Source organism: Mauremys mutica, chromosome 3, assembly GCF_020497125.1.
Source record: "Mauremys mutica isolate MM-2020 ecotype Southern chromosome 3, ASM2049712v1, whole genome shotgun sequence".
Taxonomy (NCBI): domain Eukaryota; kingdom Metazoa; phylum Chordata; order Testudines; family Geoemydidae; genus Mauremys; species Mauremys mutica.
Window position 1 is genome coordinate 123,939,616 of NC_059074.1, and position 18,346 is coordinate 123,957,961.

An 18,346-nucleotide genomic window follows, 5' to 3' on the forward strand; every position below is an offset into this window, starting at 1 on the left:
CTGCTTTGGATTCATGCTGCAAGAGTGGGAGAAGGAAGTATCATTGACCCTGCTGTTCTACGTACTTTGCAGAAATGAAAATAGATCACAGGTGTCTGAACCTCACAATAGCGGAATTCCTCCAGATTGAGACTGTCACAACAACCAGAATCTGGTCCAGCTGGATCTGGTTTCAATTATTTTATGCCTGTTTAAATGCACTATTGAACAGAATAAGCAAAAGACAACACATACTAGGAGGTTGCCTAGAGGCCAGAAAGAAGAAGATTCCAGTTGACTTGTGCATGCCCCTTATGCTTTGGTGTCCTTTCTCCATCAGTGCGCACCTTACAGCTCTTTCACATTACAGGCACTGATTGACTGCCCATTGACAAGACATACAATGTAATTACAGAATAACTCCTCAAGATGCACTGAGGGGATTACATACCTCCTTGACTGACAGCAGAGTTTGGCCCTAATACTATTATTGACATGAAGATTGCTAATATCTAGAGGAGCCAACTGAGAATGGAATCTGGATGTGCTAGGCATTTATGGGGGGTGGGAGGGAACAAACCACACACAGAGTCCCTGAACTGAAGAACTTACTGACTAAATACATAAGGAAGATAAAGGCAGTATTATTAATTCCATATTAGGCAATTTAGTAACAGATCAAGGGACTTGCCCAAGATTATATAATAAATCTGGGGCAAAGCCAATATCAAACCCAGCTTTTCTGAGTTCCATTCCAGCACCTTAATCATAAGATTACCCTTCCTCTCTAAATATCTGGAGTCCTCAATGAAGATAAGTAGCTTTGTGAAAATCACATATTCAGTGCACTTAAATTATATTTAGAACGGTTCTGAGTGCACAGAGTCTCCTTGGAGAGAAAGCAGAGACACCAGGAGCCATAAAATAATCCAGATACACAAAGAGTCCAAAGGCCCCTCCTGCTGCAAAGCTGTGACAGAGGTTTTGTTTAGGATGGTATTAATGAAGCTCTTTCCTATTTTGGGGATATGACCTTCCAAGTACAGTCCAGACCAGTGAGGGGCTGTGTCACCCCTTGTCTGCAACCTTGCATGCCTCACAATGCTTTTCTGCTGTACCTCCTACCTGGGCCACTCACAAATAGCCTGCCAGCAGGTAGGTAGCACCCTGAGTGTCTGTGGATAGCTGCAGCCTACCAGCCACACATCAGTCACACTCTGGTTTCCACCAGCCTTAGTTACCACTTGCAGGATAACCCTAACACATTCCCAAACCTGGATTTCCCCCCAAAACATGAGTTCTGTGCTGCCCAGCCCTCTCTTGGACAGTCCAGATATATTAGGTTCATTGCCTTCTGTAATGGGATCAATATCCAAACAGTTTGCTACCCTCAATGAAATTACCCACACAGTTCACAACACTGGATTAATTTTGATTAAAGAATAAAAGAAGTTTAACTACAAGGAGACAGGTTTTAAGTGAATATAAGCATAAGGCTTTGAAGTCAGAAATGGTTGCAAGATGAAATGCTTCCTAGCATTACTAGTACTAAAACTTAAACTAGACCTGGTTCAAGGTGAAATCTCTTACCACATAGTCTCGGTAACATTGCTGACCAATTTTTCAGGCCAGGAATTACGCCCAAAGTCCAATAGGCTCTTTCTTTTGTCTGCTGTTTGCTAAAACACAGATCTGTTCCTTGCCAAAGAATGGCCACCAGAGAGGTGATGGCCCATGAACTTTGATAACACCTGGCTAGAAGCATCAGCTTGTCCTTTGTCTTTGAGAAACTGGTTTACCCAAACTGGTCTGGTAAACACATTTCAGAACTTTTATGGTCACAACTTTACACATAATGTTGCTACACAGATTTCACCATGATATTATTGACCAGCAAGTTATTAGATTTCAAATAATACCTCATAAGGCACATTTTGTGCCAAGATTCTTACATTGTTGTGTAGGGTGTGAATACAGGGGCTCACTTGGTCACAGGGGACTCAGAATTCTGTCTGATTTCAAGAGGATAGAGTTCAAACTAGCAGTCATGACTAGTCCCTGTAAGAGCAATGCCGAGCTTTATTGCCCTCTGCAAGGATCCCCCTCTGTCTATTAAAAAGTGATTTGTTTCATAGATGCAACAGCAGACCTGCCAAAGCACGGCAATTGAATAGTCCTATACGTGGCTCTCCCTTTCAACCAGCCTCTTCCTTGAAACCAAAGCTATATGCATAATATCACTGAACTAGATTAATATACTTCTCTTTTGTGAAGAAAAACATTTTTGATTTATTGGCAAAGAGACAAAACCCTTACAATACCTGTTTGTCTTATTTAATAAGGAAAACCCTGCCTGTGAAATATCCAGCTCATACATTTTTGCCATCTTGAAACATTTTGCACCATTAGAGAAGTATTTATAGCTACTTCTAAATGAACCGTTACAAGAGATTCTATTTCCTGTTTTCTCCTGAAAGATTTTTATGTGCCTGCTCACTGAAATAAAATACATTGTTCACATGCTTGCCTTAATATTACTTAATCTATCAAGGAATCCTGAACGGTGAAAGCTCCTGCAAATCCACAGCCCTGTGAGATAGCAAATTAAGTAAAATAACCGGAAGCAGATTTTTTTGTCTTGTAGTCTTCAGTGGCAAAATAGAAAAAGAGGAATTTATAGAGGCTATGGAAACTAATGAGATACACATTTAAGAAGGGATCAAAGGAAGAAATGGAAATTTATAGATCTGGACATGCAACTTTGGTGTCAGGAAAAGTTCTTGAAAGACACTGATGAGGGACAAAATATAACATGTATTTATTGGAGATGCTTACGGCTTGGTTGGATGGGGAGGTAATAGTTTTATTTCTGCACCAGCTTTAGGTGGGTCTTTTTGGTTGTTAATTAGACAATGTTGCTTTTGTCTGTCTGTGGGTGGGACTTCCTTGTAGAAGGATCCAAAACTGGCACAGAGGGTCAGCTTACCTGCAGCTCTCTAGCCAGCCAGAAAACACCAGTATAGCACTTACCTTCACTGTGTGTGCTTCCAGGCGATGAGAGGGTGAGGGAACCATTTACCTCTGCTCCTCCTCCGATCACTCCAAGACATATGCTGGATCTATCCTGCCTGCAGCTACCAAGATCTACTGGTGTCTAGTAACTCACTACTGTCCCTCACTTTCCTTTGCTGCTACTCTGGCTGCCCTTGCCAGTACCTTTGCTGGTCACCTTGTCCCTGAAGTTGGTCCCCAATTCCTTCTTTTAAGATCCAAGCTCCTCTTCTCTGCATTTTTTGGTTGCTTCACCCCTTAAGCTCTACTGGAGCGTCCCATTTATCCCTCCAAGAGCCCATGTTGGCTCCCTCTAGTGGCTATTTCCATTTCTGTTAACCCTGAAGATCCAGAAATCTAGTGGTCATATACAGATGATGCAATGCATTAATTGGCATATTGATCAATATGCATTGCCACATTTGCAGATTTCACAAAAAGACAAAGTTCTTGTTTTCTTCTGCTACTCCCAGCATTTTCCATAGTTTCAGGCTATGAAAGTCAGTAAAAGAAAGAATACTATACATTTAGGAGCTTTTGAATCCTCATGAAACTGAAACATAAATACAAGGTGAAGTTAAACTCTTGAGCCCAAACACAATGGTGAGAAGAGAAAGCTGTCCCAGTCAAACCAAGAAAAATGCCATGTTACGTCCCTTCCTGTTACTAATGCCATAGGAGACCTGGCACTCCAGGGATCGAAGAAGCCATCCCAGGCCCTGCTTTGTCATTACCGCCAGCCATGCTGTGCTCTGTTCCTTCTCTCCCATAGCTGCTGCTCCTGCTGTGAAAGCCCCCGCTCCTCTGCACACAGAGTGTGGGAAGTGCTCCATCCCAACACACCCTATAGTCCCATCCTCTGTTTTCTGACGGGAAGTGAGAGCAAAACATGCTATCCACACACATTCCTTTTCTCTATGGTCTCTACCACTTTGCTTCTGGAGAAAGCAACCAGAGACCATGGAGACTAGAAATATGAGGAGTGGGATATGCTTAGCAGCTCACCCTCCATTTCCTATTGAGTGTCCCTATTACCCTCAGGAGATTCAGGCACCCATGGGAGGGCCCCATGGGTGCCTGAATCTCCCAGGAACATGGGAAGCCAGGTCTGAGCATCCCATTGGTTTGCTTAACATTCCTTATGCAAAGTTAATAATTAACTTCCATGGATCAATCTCTCATTGCAGCTCAGGTTGGTGTATTTACACTCTGGTGAAAAAATGTTTCTTTGCCAAACACAGTGGTTACAAAACAGAGTCAGCCCCCCTTCCCAAGACAATCCAATTTTTTTCTTAAAAAAAAACAAAAACCACAATGTGTTTTTCATCTGTCTTTGAATGTTGTAACCTTAAGTCTCACGCCACCTTGGTAAGGTAAGTATTAGTGTACTCATTTCATAGATGGGAAAACTGAGACACAAAGTCTAAGAATTAAATTGTGATATTAAGTCATAGACCTGAACTGCGAATAGTGCAGAGGCACATCACCTCCCTCCACACAGCATCCATCTCATGCCTTTCACCAGTGCTACATTATTTTAAACAATTAAGATGGCCCCAGGGAAGCCAGAGCAACACAGGCGCAATGTCGCTGCTTAATAGGATGCAGCATTTGTTGCTTTCAGGGGGTGGACTAACTGCAAGCCATGCTAAATCTACTCAAGGAATCTCAATTATGGCTTCTCACCACACGTCAGGGCAAGGATGGCATTTACTCCCTTTCCCATGTTATTAGCTATACAGGGCTTGCCAGTCTGGCTGGTAGAATTGCTTACTCAACATCCCAGGTGAATGTTTCAAGGCACATGTGATATCACCAGAAAGTCCATAGCAGAGCCAGGAATAAAATCTACATCTGAAACCTAATTTTGTGTCTTAATCACAAACCCATCCTTCCTTCAGGATTATAGGTCCTAAAGCCACACTTCATAGGCCACTAGAATTCTCTACCAATGGGTGTATGAATCCATGCAACTAACTAATCTAACTTCAAGATAAGGGGAATATCTTGTAACCAGCAGGAATACTGCTTTATATATAAAAGCCAAAATGACCAAAGAGCCACAAGTGTATCCTTTATACAATGCTTATAATCCATAGGAGTTTATTTTTAGGGAACTTAAATACTTGTGTTGGTTGAAATGTATTGAATAAATTGTATTGGGAACAGAACTGTAATACAGTATGTTTAATAATAAATGGATTTGTCATGTCTCTTCTGCCATGGCTTCTATAAATGAAGCCATTAGTTTAGGACCTCCTACATTTTAGGCTCATCATTTCAGGAGGAAACAACTTTATTATAGATATATTCATGGCTCTACTAGTTGAATCACCTATGGAGTTTTGATTGCAAACATCACAATGTAAATGTCACGCCTGTCTAAATGTGGATGAGAAAATTAGAAGCCTCACAGGTAAGCAGCTCTATGCACATTACTGGGTGTCACTGCAAGTATTCTTATTCTGTGGCTTTCAGAAATCACATGCAAGTTCAACAGATATATGATCAGTCAGTAAAAGAAAATTACGTTGTAGAAGCCACTCTGTAAAAAGAATGGCATGCAATATATGCAAAGAAGTGCTATTTAACAGAACGGTTACTTAGTGAAAACACCCAAACCTGCTACCTCCATGGTATTCATGGGCTCTGACTCAACAGAACTGGTGCAGTTCCTCTGAAGAAAAAAAAAAAGAGGGGTAGGATTTGGGGACCCCACACTGAGACTCCACACCCCAAGGAGCAGAGCTAAAATGCACAGGGAATTTTGGGGAATGAGCCTAGGGATCCAAAACTACACTGACCCAACAGCCATTTTCTCCTGTGTATCTCCAGCACTGCTGAGCAGTCTTGGAGGTGAAGAATTCCTTCTCCACACTGCCCTCACAGAGATCCCCAGCCCTTAACCCAACCGCTTAGGCTGTGGGCTAGTTTCAGCATATGGTGGTATGGATTTTAATCAGCATGCACAACCTCAAACATACACGTAAGAATGAGTGCCCTGTGTCATCCTGTGCCCCCATGCAAATGCAGGCACCTTTCAATATTCAGATGCAGCTATATTTGGGGGATAATCATAGATTCATAGAAGATTAGGGTTGGAAGAGACCTCAGGAGGTCAGCTTGTCCAACCCTCTGCTCAAAGCAGGGCCAACACCAACTAAATCATCCCAGCCAGGGATTTGTCAAACTGGACCTTAAAAACCTCTAAGGATGGAGTTTCCACCACCTCCTGAGGTAACCCATTTCAGTGCTTCACCACCCTTCTAGTGAAATAGTGTTTCCTAATATTCAACCTAGACCTCCCCCACTGCAACTTGAGACCATTGCTTCTTGTTCTGTCATCTGCCATCACTGAGAACAGCCAAACTCCATCCTCCTTGGAACCCCCCTTCAGGTAGTTGAAGGCTGCTATCAAATGCCCCCTCACTCTTCTCTTCTGCAGACTAAATGAGCCTAGTTCTCTCGGCCTCTCCTTGTAAGTAATGTCCCCAGCCCCCTAATCATTTTCGTTGCCCTCCACTGGACTCTCCAATTTGTTCACATCCTTTCTGTAGTGGGGGTAAGGAGGCAAAACTGGACACAATACTCCATATGTGGCCTCATCAGTGCTGAATAGAGGGGAATAATCACTTCCCTCGATCTGCTGGCAATGCTCCTACTAATACAGCCCAAAATTAGCAACAAGGACACACTGTTGACACATATCCAACTTCTCATCCACTGTAATCCCCTGGTTCTTTTCTGCAGAACTGCCACTTAGCCAGTTGGTCCTCAGCCTGTAGCAGAGCATGGGATTCTTCTGTCCTAAGTGCAGGACTCTACACTTGTTGAACCTCATTAGATTTATTTTGGCCCAATCCTCCAATTTGTCTAGGTCACTCTGGACCCTATACCTACCCTCTAGCACATCTACCTTCCCCCAGTTTAGTGTCATCCATGAACTTGCTGATGGTGCAATCTATCCCATCATCCAGATCATTAATGAAGATGTTGAACAAAACCAGCCGCAGGACAGACCCTTGGGGCACTCTGCTTGATACCTGCTGCCAACTAGATATCAAGCCATTGATCACTACCTGTTGACCCCGACAATCATCATTTTATGAGAGTCACCAATCTGCCCCAGCAAGACAGACTTAAAGGAGTCCATTCTTCTGACACCTTGTTGATCATTTGGACCATTCTATCCTGGTTTAATTTAGCTTCTGTGCTCTTACAGACATTCAACCACAAAGTATTTTAACCATGTTATTGACATATAAAAAAAGAAAAAAAAAAGAAAAAGAAAAAAAAGTTGACTCTGCATTGATGGTCATTGCAGTGGGGCTTTCCTGTCTTTTTCCCTCTCTCAAGTATTCTGAACTAGCCAAGAACAAATCACTGCAATCAGTGAAGCAATCTGTGACTAGACAGCTCCAACATGGGAATCTGGGAGCTACGCAGAAATATGGAAAATCTGGGAATTCTCTGATTATCTGTGAGTTCTAAGAAGCAGCCTGATTAAATACAATGATAAATCAAAATTATTTTCCACCACGAAGGGAAGATCTATAAGATAACCTGCCATTGCTCAAATCAGCAAGGAATTCAAGCACATCTTTAGCTGGGTGTAAATACCAAGAATGCCAAGTCTTCCAATTTTAGCCATTAACAGACCAGGGAAGCCAAGAAACACCAAACCCTCAAGTGGAGGCAGAGGGAAAATCTGTATAATATAAATATCCTATTCCCATCTGGACTCAAACCAGCCTCGTTTTTGCCCAGATTTAGTTAGTTACCCTTAAACTTAATGAGAAATCCTTGACTGCTGCTCTCTCCACTGCTTACCTGTAGTCATTGTTTTGTTCAAACAAGTTACTATCAATCATTATCAGTGTATTTATTCATGATATTGACTGAATAAAGTTTTTTGATCTTTAACATTAGGACAAACAAAACCTCAGCAAAATTTGCATTTATTTCATTTCAATGTTCGTTTTCCTAGCCTTGCACATCTATCAAATGGTGTTTTCTTCTTGAGGATTAGTCTAGATGCAGTTTATTCCTCAACTCCCCACCAGTAAAAGAAATCATATTTTTGGGTCTATGTACAAAAACCATCATTCCTTCCACAAGGAATTAGCGAACATCAATGCTTTCAGGGTATCTTTTGGAACATGCAATTTAATTAATCTGTTTTATGTACTGAATATGTTGCCCTTAATCATACAAGAAGCTTGTATGCTACTTTATTTCTGCTGCAGCTCATCTAGGTAGTGTCTTAAATACTATAAATCCCATTGAGATGGAGGAAAAAAAATTTCAGGAGTATTAAGCAAAAAAGTCTAAAAAACTTTCAATAAAATTTTTTGGCATTTACATAACATTTTTTATCCAAGGATCTCAAAGCACTTTACCAAGATCAATTAAGCAAGCACAACAACATGAGTAAGCTAAACAAGTTTTGTTATACTCATTTACAAACATGTTAGCTGAGGCAACGATTGTCTATAGCCAAGTATTCTGCTGAAGGCTTAAACAAGGAGCAAATGGCAAAGTCAAGAATAGAACACAAGAATCTTGACTCCCTGATTCCTGCTCTAGCCACTTATACTGTGCTCTATTCCCTCTTAAAATGAGGAATACAGAGAGCAGATTGATTGCTTAAGCTACCCTCACAGCCACACGGATAAAAGACATACATTTATCAAAACCTTGGAGCTCATTACCTTTAGGCATACATTTGAGGTTATTATTCACCAATAATGGAGCAAGGCACTCCCAACCTGTAATTTCTCTGTGATGTAGTGGAGAGTTCAATCATTGTAACCCTCATAGCTGACTGTGCATTGTTCTTGAAATACTACTGAAAAAAACAACAGTATACCCAGGAAGAGTTACCATTTTACATTTGTAGCAATCCATTTTTTTTAAACAAACAGTATTCAGGGCGACATGGTCTCAAATTACCTAATAATATGACATTTAAAAACATTGCTACATGTTCCCAGATGTACCAAGATACAAAGGGAGAGGTTTTAAATTTTAACCTCTGCATTGAAAGACCATTTCTGACATACGATTTATGTTCATGGAATCCAAGAGCCACAGTTGGGAGGCTGTTGATGAAAGGCTCACATCACCTTGAGCTTGGAGCTGAAAAGCAGAGACAGTGAAAATCTCCAGTGGCATGAACACAAGCAATGCAGAGAAATGAAACGCTTAGCGGCTAATAAGGTTTGCCATTGAATATTACTGAATTATTATTTATTTATAAATACCCTAGAGGCCTCCACTGAGATCAAAGCTGCATTGTGCTAGGCACTTTACATATGCCTAGTAAGAGACAGTGCCCCTCCCAAAGAGTTTACAATCTCAATGCACAAGAGACAAAGGGTGGGAGAAATGGATACAATACAGAAGCAGAACATGAGGCAGAGAGATTGAAGCCTGGTCTACACTACAAAGTTTTGCTTCCATGGTTATGTCAGTTAAGAGTATGGAAAGAAAAATCTCACTCCCCCAGCCAGCATAGCTATGCTAGCAACACCCCCAGTGTAGATGCAACTGTACTGACAGAAGAGTGTTAAAGTCAGTTGAGCTAACATCTTCCAGGGAGTTGGTGGTGCCATACTGGCAGAGCCCCTGTCACATAAACTGAGTCTATACTAAGGGCTCTGCCACTGTAGGTATACTGGCTAAGGCTCTGTAGTGTAGACATGGCCTAAGGGACTTGCCCAGGATCACTCAAGAAATCTGTGGCAGAGCTGGGAATTGAACCCAGGTCTCCTGAGTTTTAGGGCTTCTCTACACAGGAAAATTTTACCAGTTATGCCAGTATAATTATAGCTGAACAGTTAAACCACTACAGTTACATCAGTATAACTTCCAATGGGGAAAAATAAGAGTGACTTTTTTTTGGTTTAGCTTAAACCCCTTGCAGAGCGATATAAGCAAAATTGAAAAGGGCACTTAATGCACAACACAATTACCCACATGGAGAGTTATCCTAGCTTAACTACAGTGGTTTAAATTCACACCTTAGTTAGTACTGGAAATACATTTCCTGTGTAGACAAGCCCTCAATGCCTTATCCCTAAGACCATCCTCTTCAGGGGAATTCCAGGAAAAATGCCAGATGTTTTACACCTGCATCTGCAGTGAAGACCCAGTGAGAAGAAAGGTGTTTCCTGAGTTTTGTGCAATAGTGTGTCCTGAAAGAGGAACTTGTAAAGAAAACCAGGTTCTATGAATATAAGCAAAGCAACTACATTTTCCATTAATTTTATCTTAAGTTTAGCTTGAAGTTATAATCAAATACTGATGACTGAGAATGTGGCCTCATGGCTATTACAGAAGCTTGGGAGACAGGACTCATTAGTTCATAGACTCAGACTTGTAGACTAGAAGGGACCAGCATGATCATCTACTCTGATCTCCTGCACTTTGCAGGCCACAGAACCTCACCCATCCACGCCTGTAAAAGGCCCATAATCTCTGGCTGAGTTACTGAAGTCCTCAACTTGTAATATAAAGACTTCAAGTTACAGAGAATCCATTTACTCTAGTTCAAACCAGCAAGTGACCATGCCCTACTCAGCAAAGGAAGTCAAAACACACTCAGGGTCTCTGCCAATCTGACATGGGGGAAATTCCTTCCCAACTGCAAAATGTGCCTGTCAGTTAGACCCAGAGTACTTGGACAAGACCTACTAGCCAGACACCTGGGAAATGTTTCTCTGTAATAACGTAGAGCCCTCTGTATCTAGTGTCCCTTCTCCATCCATTGGAGATATGTTAGTAGCAGTCACAGATGGGCCATATGTCATTTTAGACAATATCATCATACCAGCCCCTCAGCAGCAGTTCAGATCCTAGCTCTGCTTGATCTTGGGCAAGTCATTTAACCCCTGTATGCCACAGGGAATGCTGTACCCCCATCAGCGGAAAAAGTGTAAAATATTCAAATTAATATCCAGGTTTCAGTTCAAAGCAACAAGTAATGTTAATTGTGGTAACAAGTTAATTTACCTCTGATAATCTTGTTTTAAAAAGAATACTTTACCGACAATGATCTTGTTGAATAATATGAAAATATGGTGTATGTTTATGATCTTTTAAGATTGCAATTTGTTTTGATTACCTCAAACAGCATCTGCTCTATTTTTTCTTTACCCAAAGCACTAAGAAAAAAATACATAACCACAAAATAGCACTGTGCGTATTTTGGGATTTGGAAGTCTTTCATTAGAGAGGAACTTTTCCAAGGCAAACTTGAAAATGTAACATCATTAGGCAAAAATAATATACCACATTTTGTTATGAATATTTCATATTTGTATTCCTATTAATGGAGGCATTAAGATTTGAGTAAGACCTTTCTGTCACACCTCAGATTCTAGCTCAACTGTAGTGCATTCATAATCTTATGTTTATGGCATCCATGGGTGTAGTCAGGCATATGCTATGATCACCATAGTGTACAATTTTTAATTTCCTCAGGGCAACATTTTTTATTGCAACTGGCAGGTTGTTGCTGTTTGAAGTTTTTTTTTGTTGTTCTTCGCCAAGCCTTTTATTAACTTACTGCTAGCTATCACTCTGACTGCACATGCTGTGTTAGTGATAATGTTGTCTGTAATGGCAGGTCTACCTTGGCAGATTATGAGTATAAAATGGGCAGGGGGCAATTGATTTGTCAGAATATTTACAAATTTCAAATTGCTGGTTACACCCCTAATGACTTTTGCAATGAAAGTGATTGCAGTGTCACCATATCAGCACTGCATGACGTCAGCTAATAGGAGGAGAAGATGGGCTGAGACAAAGAAAACCCCTGTTAAAAACAAATAGCTTTGAGTGACATGAAAAACTGAAGGTGCATGGAAGATAAATGGATTATGTATTTTATTGGAGGTGTATGACTCCAAGTAGCTTTAAGCATGTTTTAGTGCAAGGACACTTACTAATCCAAGGACCAAGTCTATTAGCCAACGTGAAAGAGACCTGTGGTACTTCACCATGGCCATGCCCACCAGGAAGGCACACCGCCTGTAATTCAAAGGACTAATACAGTTGTGTACTATATATTTTGCACTCTAATTGTACCATTGTCAACCAACTATTTTTTAAAATGACCTCACTTACTTTCATTGCACTTTCCCTTCACTTTTTCTTTACTATAATAGATAAAGGTTTGATTACTATGGAGTAACCTTCAGTATCCCCGACCTTGGTAGAAGGAGAGAGAAGAAAAAGAGCAAGCTGTTTCTGTCTTGAGCTATATTGTATTCTCTGACTCCTATCCTATATTCCCTGTCTCCCCTTTCCTACTTTTCTCTGAAAAATTGGTCTCTTTTCTGTATGTTTATAATTTATTGCATCAGTCTCTCCCACTCTTATTCACACACACAATCCTCCCCACACCAATTCAAACACATTATCTCACCTTCATTCAGTTACACAAGGCTTGGAAATTTTACCAGACACCTAAAACCCAAGAGATTAAACTTACTAGCTAGGGTGACCATATGTCTCATTTTGGACAGGAAAGTCCCTTTTTTAAGCCCTGTCCTGGCCATCCTGACTTTTGCCAAAAATGTGGGGTGCACACCCCTAGCGGGGCGCAGAGGAAGGTGCGAGGCAGGTGGGTGAATGGCAACACCAGCCCTGTGGGGGGAAACGGCTCCAGTGAGCAGCAATGCCAGCTGCGCAGGGGGGCAGGCAGGGCTTGGGCAAGGAGCGGTGCCAGCCCCATGCAGGGAGCAGCCTGGGCTTGGATACCAGCCCTGTACAGGGTTGGGAGGGGAGGAGGAGTCAGGCTCAGGCCAGCCCCATGGGGGGAGGAGGGGAGGGCAGTGCTCAGGTGAGTGGCTTGGCTTAGTCTCATGCATTGTCCCGTTTTCCCTTTGTAATAACCTTGACTAGTCCATGTGGCTCCTGAAAGTGCATGGAGGGCACCATTTTGTGGAACAAAATGTCATCCTCCATGCAGCATGTCCTCAGATGTATGGCATGTGTGAGGTCACGCTGAGTGAAGAATGTTATTTTGTTGTACAAAGTGGCATCTACCATGTGCGCTCGGGGGCCAGACGGAATCCGGAGGTCACGGCCCATGAAGGATGCCATGTTGTGGAACATCACTAAAAAGGCATGCAACTGTAGGAGGTTTTAATGGGGACTTCCACTATGTAAGTAAAGAAGGGAACATCTCTCTTCTCATGACTCAGTGATTCAGTAATTATTATTGAGACATCATGCCTTTGTATATTTCTGGAAGAGGATTAGATTAAGAGCACTACCGATGTTTAGCATAGTTCTTTGAGATTGGCATTCTGATACAATACATCTACTAAAACTTCACATGTGCAGACAAAAATCTATTATGATTACAGCTATATGGAAACACTGCTGAGATCTTGAGGTGAATTAATCCAGTGCAGTTCTGCAAGGAGGACTGAAAAGGCATGCAAGTGTAGAATTGAATCAGTCATGTTAGAACAGAGCTAGTAGTGTGAACTCTCTCAGAATGGAAAGTTTAGTGCAAAATGTGTTAATTAATTCAGTGCTCTAAGCCAGTGGCTTTCAACCTATGGTTCATGGATCCCTAGGGGTCCACAAATTATGTCTAAGATTTCCAAAGGGGTCTGTACCTCTACTCAAAAATGTATAGGGGTCCACAAATTAAAAAAAGGTTGAAAACCACTATTATAAGCACTAGGCCACACTAGCTCCTCTTCATAAGTGTCATACTTACAAGAAATTTTAGTACTATAAAGTTCTTTTAGGATAGAGTTTTTTTAAAATTAAATATGCAAGTTACTGTTTGAAAGAGATTGTATAGAATTCTGTAATTTAATCAGATTTTAAACTGTTCTACAAACACCAATTTTACTAAATTATTCAAAATATTAAAAAGGTAACAGTTGGAGCATCAGGTTTATCATAAAATAGAACATATTTGCTAAAGTGAAAGATTTACAAATGTTTTTAATGTTTCTATAGAAACCAGAAATTCACAACATTCTTATGGCAGTGCTATTAACTTGGGAAGGATGCTTAGATATTTTGCAGCCTGTCTGGAACAATATATTCCCAACAGAATAGCATTTGCTCATTTTTTTTAAAGTGACAGTGTTGGCAAAAGGTGCCAGATTGACTGCCCTGGAAATTGAAGATCTCTGCCACAGAACAAATGGCAAAGCAATCTTCCCAGTGCTGCCCCACCCAGTTGCCAAAGAAAGCCCTGCTTTGAAAGGGTTATTTCTCTAGAAGAAAGTAGTTTAGGCTCCATATCCATCAGCGGATCCTACCAACTGGACTCAATTATGATAGATTTAGTGATGTAAACAACTGAGATTTAGCAGACTGACACCACTAAATTCATTGCTTTCAGGCCACCAAATAGCCATCAGATAGGAGCAATTTTGGTCACTATCAACCTGGACTAGATTAACAACAACAATTTTTCTTTCTTCAGTCATGTGAAAATCCATTTTCTCTTTGAAAAGTCTCACAGCTTTTCACAAAAACTTTTGGATTTGTCTAAGGAGGCCAATTCACCACTTGCACTAGCCAAGACAGTTTAATAGCAATTTTCCTAAGGAGAGCAAATTCATTTAATTAATTTATTTAAGTGAAATTTTGCCCCACTGTGAAAACTTCTTTTCCCATCGTTAAAAATGGCAAAATAGCTAGGTTCTTGGAAAAGCAACCAAAAAATTTATTCGATGCTTGGTTTTATTCCCCTCCCCCGCCCCCAGGATCAAGTTCTTATACTTGCTATCCAATAAATTAGCAAAGCAAAGTTCCCCCACATATAAGAACAGCTTATTAAAACCTACCTCCTCTTCATCCATTATGGAAAACATGGGACAGAATTACTTTTGCAACCGCGTTTTTTTCTCTTTTCTATTTCTTCCCATGTTCTCTTATGTGAACTTGACTGATACTTAACAATGACTAGCACTTATCATAGAAAAATTCTATCATCCCTAAAAAGAAGCCAGGTGGCCTAAGCTTAACTTTGTACATGTGAGTAGTCCTATCAAAGTCAACAGAATTACTTACATGCATAAAGCTATGCCTGCACATAAGGCTCTGATCAGTGCCGGCTCCACGTTTTTTGCCGCCCCAATGAAAAAAAAAAAAAAGAGCCGGAGTACCGCCCCTTGAAAAGTGCCACCCCCAAAGGGCCGGATTGCCGCCCTTTGAAAAGGGCCACCCCAAGCACATGCTTGGAATGCTGGTGCCTAGAGCTGGCCCTGGCCCTGGCCCTGGCCCTGTGCAGGTGGCCCTTGTGCTGGCACAGACTGCAGCCTTTGTGTTTGCAGGATGGGACCCTGGGTTCCATAACCAGCTCTGCTTCTGACTTGTCCAAATTCATACAGCAAGTTGCTTAGGCTCAAGTTTTCAATAGTGGCCTGTAATTTTGGAGGCTTGTTTAAATAACCATCTTCAGAAAACCTAGGCCCTGATTTAAACACTAAACATCCAGAACTTCAAGGGAACTGAATGGGAAATCTGCAAACCCAGGACTTCAAAGAATCAGGCCACTTATAGTTAGGTAGCAGACTATGCATTGCAGCCTCATTTTAGTCCAAGTTTAAACATTTTGTCCTGAAGTTGTTCACCAAAACTTGAGGCATCCAAACTTAGAGGCTGCTTTTGAAAATCCCATCAATTGCTGTCCCTTAATTTAACGTAACAGAGAGAAAATGATACTTACCCATCTCTGTAAAGTGTTTTGAGAAATCAGTGGACAAAGAGCGCTTTGTAAGTAGAAGTGTTATAATTAAAAAGATTTTAAACATCTTCACAAGCAGAAGCCAATTTCACTCCTATTGTGAAAACACAAATGGCTGCATGTTTTTTTGAAAAATACTGGGTGCTCATAAGGAGCCCTGCCAAGTATAATAAAAAAAGGGGAGGGAGAATCTACATAATATACCAAATTAAGGTTACATGAAGTATTCATATAATTAACTTATAAACAATGACTAGAAATTGCTTTTCCCTCTCTAAAAATTGCAATAAGAGGTATTCTAATACTGTAAAACCTGTAGGGGGTTTCTGGATATTAATATCTCAACTCCCAAAAAGGAGGGAGTAAAAGGCACCAGGGTTGGATGTTGAATATTCTTCTTAGGGTCAGACTCTCGCTTAAAAATCATCAAGTATTAGCAATTTGTATTAATCCTTTGTTAATTACAGTGCTAACAGAGCTATTGGAGCATGAGTTTTCGTGGGTGAATACCCACTTCATCGGATGCATGCATCCGACGAAGTGGGTATTCACCCACGAAAGCTCATGCTCCAATACATCTGTTAGGCTATAAGGTGCCACAGGACTCTTTGCTGCTTTTACAGATCCAGACTAACAGAGCTACCCCTCTGAGACAGTACTAACAGAGTACAATACATAGAAGTGCTGCCTTAACTTAAGTGTTACCGACATTTATTGAATTGCTGGGATAATCCAGGCTTCTAAATCAAGGAATGCTAGGCCCAACGTCTGATGATGGCATAGCGAATTTATCACTTTACTATGGGAACCTGAATGTGTCTGCCTTGATAAGAGTAGCTGAGGTTGTCACTGAGCTGAGGAGTTCTTAGGGTCACACTACCATCCTTCTAGTTATGGTCACAATAAATTCTAGGACAATTAGTTGCCTAGAATTTACAATTGTCTCGTAATACACATCTGTGTACATCTCACACTGGGCTCGCTTGTACAGCATCTACTCATCTGAATGAGCTCTTACAGAAATAGTCCCATTGAAGCCAAAGGGTGCAGTAGCAAGAGTAAATACTCAGAGTAAATAAGAGCTCCATAATCTGGCAGACTAAGATTGCCACCTACCGATCACCGCCCTTGAAAAGCACTCAGGTCCTTTAGTTTTCCTTTCATTTCCATGGCTATTTTGGAGGTCTTAAAATGACAGTTCCACAGAAATAAAACCAATGGTAGAATTCTCTTTCAGATGTGGTAAGTACCAATGTGGCAAACCAAAGAGATAGACTTGCCACCTGTCCATTCACCATTGGCACGTAATTTCCCCACACCTTCAGCTGTTGTATGTGATTTTACACACCACATAACATTGGCCTCTTTGTTACCAATGTTAGTTTTACTGTTTTTTTGCATAGCACCTGGGATAACCCAGCCCTGAGCCAGATTGGGGTGCCATAATAATACATAAATGGACACAAATCAGATATTAGGAATGGCAATATACAAAAACCTGTAGGAGAACACTTCAACCTCCCTGGCCACACAATAGCAGATCTTAAGGTGGCCATCCTACAGCAAAAAAAACTTTAGGACCAGACTTCAAAGAGAAACTGCTGAGCTTCAGTTCATCTGCAAATTTGACACCATCAGTTTAGGATTAAACAAAGACTGTGAATGGCTTGCCAACTACAGAACCAGTTTCTCCTCCCTTGGTTTGCACACCTCAACTGCTAGAACAGGGCCTTATCCTCCCTGATTGACCTAACCTCGTTATCTCTAGCTTGCTTCCTGCTTGCTTATATTTACCTGCCCCTGGAAATTTCCACTCTTGCATCCGACGAAGTGGGTATTCACCCACGAAAGCTCATGCTGCAAAACATCTGTTAGTCTATAAGGTACCACAGGATTCTTTGCTGCTTTTACAGAACCAGACTAACACGGCTACCTCTCTGATACATAATACAAGTAATCAATATTATTATGGGAATATGGCTGCATTACCTTATCAACACACTGGGAAGTACTAAAGAGCAGAGCCGGACACTGTATGAGCTAAGTTTACCTTTCCCATTGCCCACCAGCTGAAACTAAACTACTCAAGACTGATGCCTCACCAACCAGCTTTCAGATGTATCATCATTGCTTTGATATCTACAGTGTAATGTGATAAACACTCAGTGGGTCTATTCTCCCATAGTTGTTTGCAGCTAATTCTCATTAGTACAGCGCTTTCCTCGTATTTCAATCCAGTAAACTCTGAATATTTTGACTGAAATAAGCAGTTAATTATGCAGTCATATAGCTACCACCATGATGTTGTAGGTGACAAATATATGGTCTTACAGGTCCTGATCATGTTCCTACTGAAGTACATGACAAAACTCCCAGGGCAGACTTTGAGGATGCAGGATTAAGGCCATAACTGCAGTAAGTGTCTGCAAAGAAAGTCAACATTTGTTCAATCAGTCTCATGGGTCTTCGGGCATTTTCTTCTGTCATTCAGAATGTTGTCCTTTCTTATTAAATCGAAAATGTCTATACTCCATGATTGAATTATCCAAGAGTACCTGTTTAAAGTGATCAAACTAAAAAGAGTAGAAG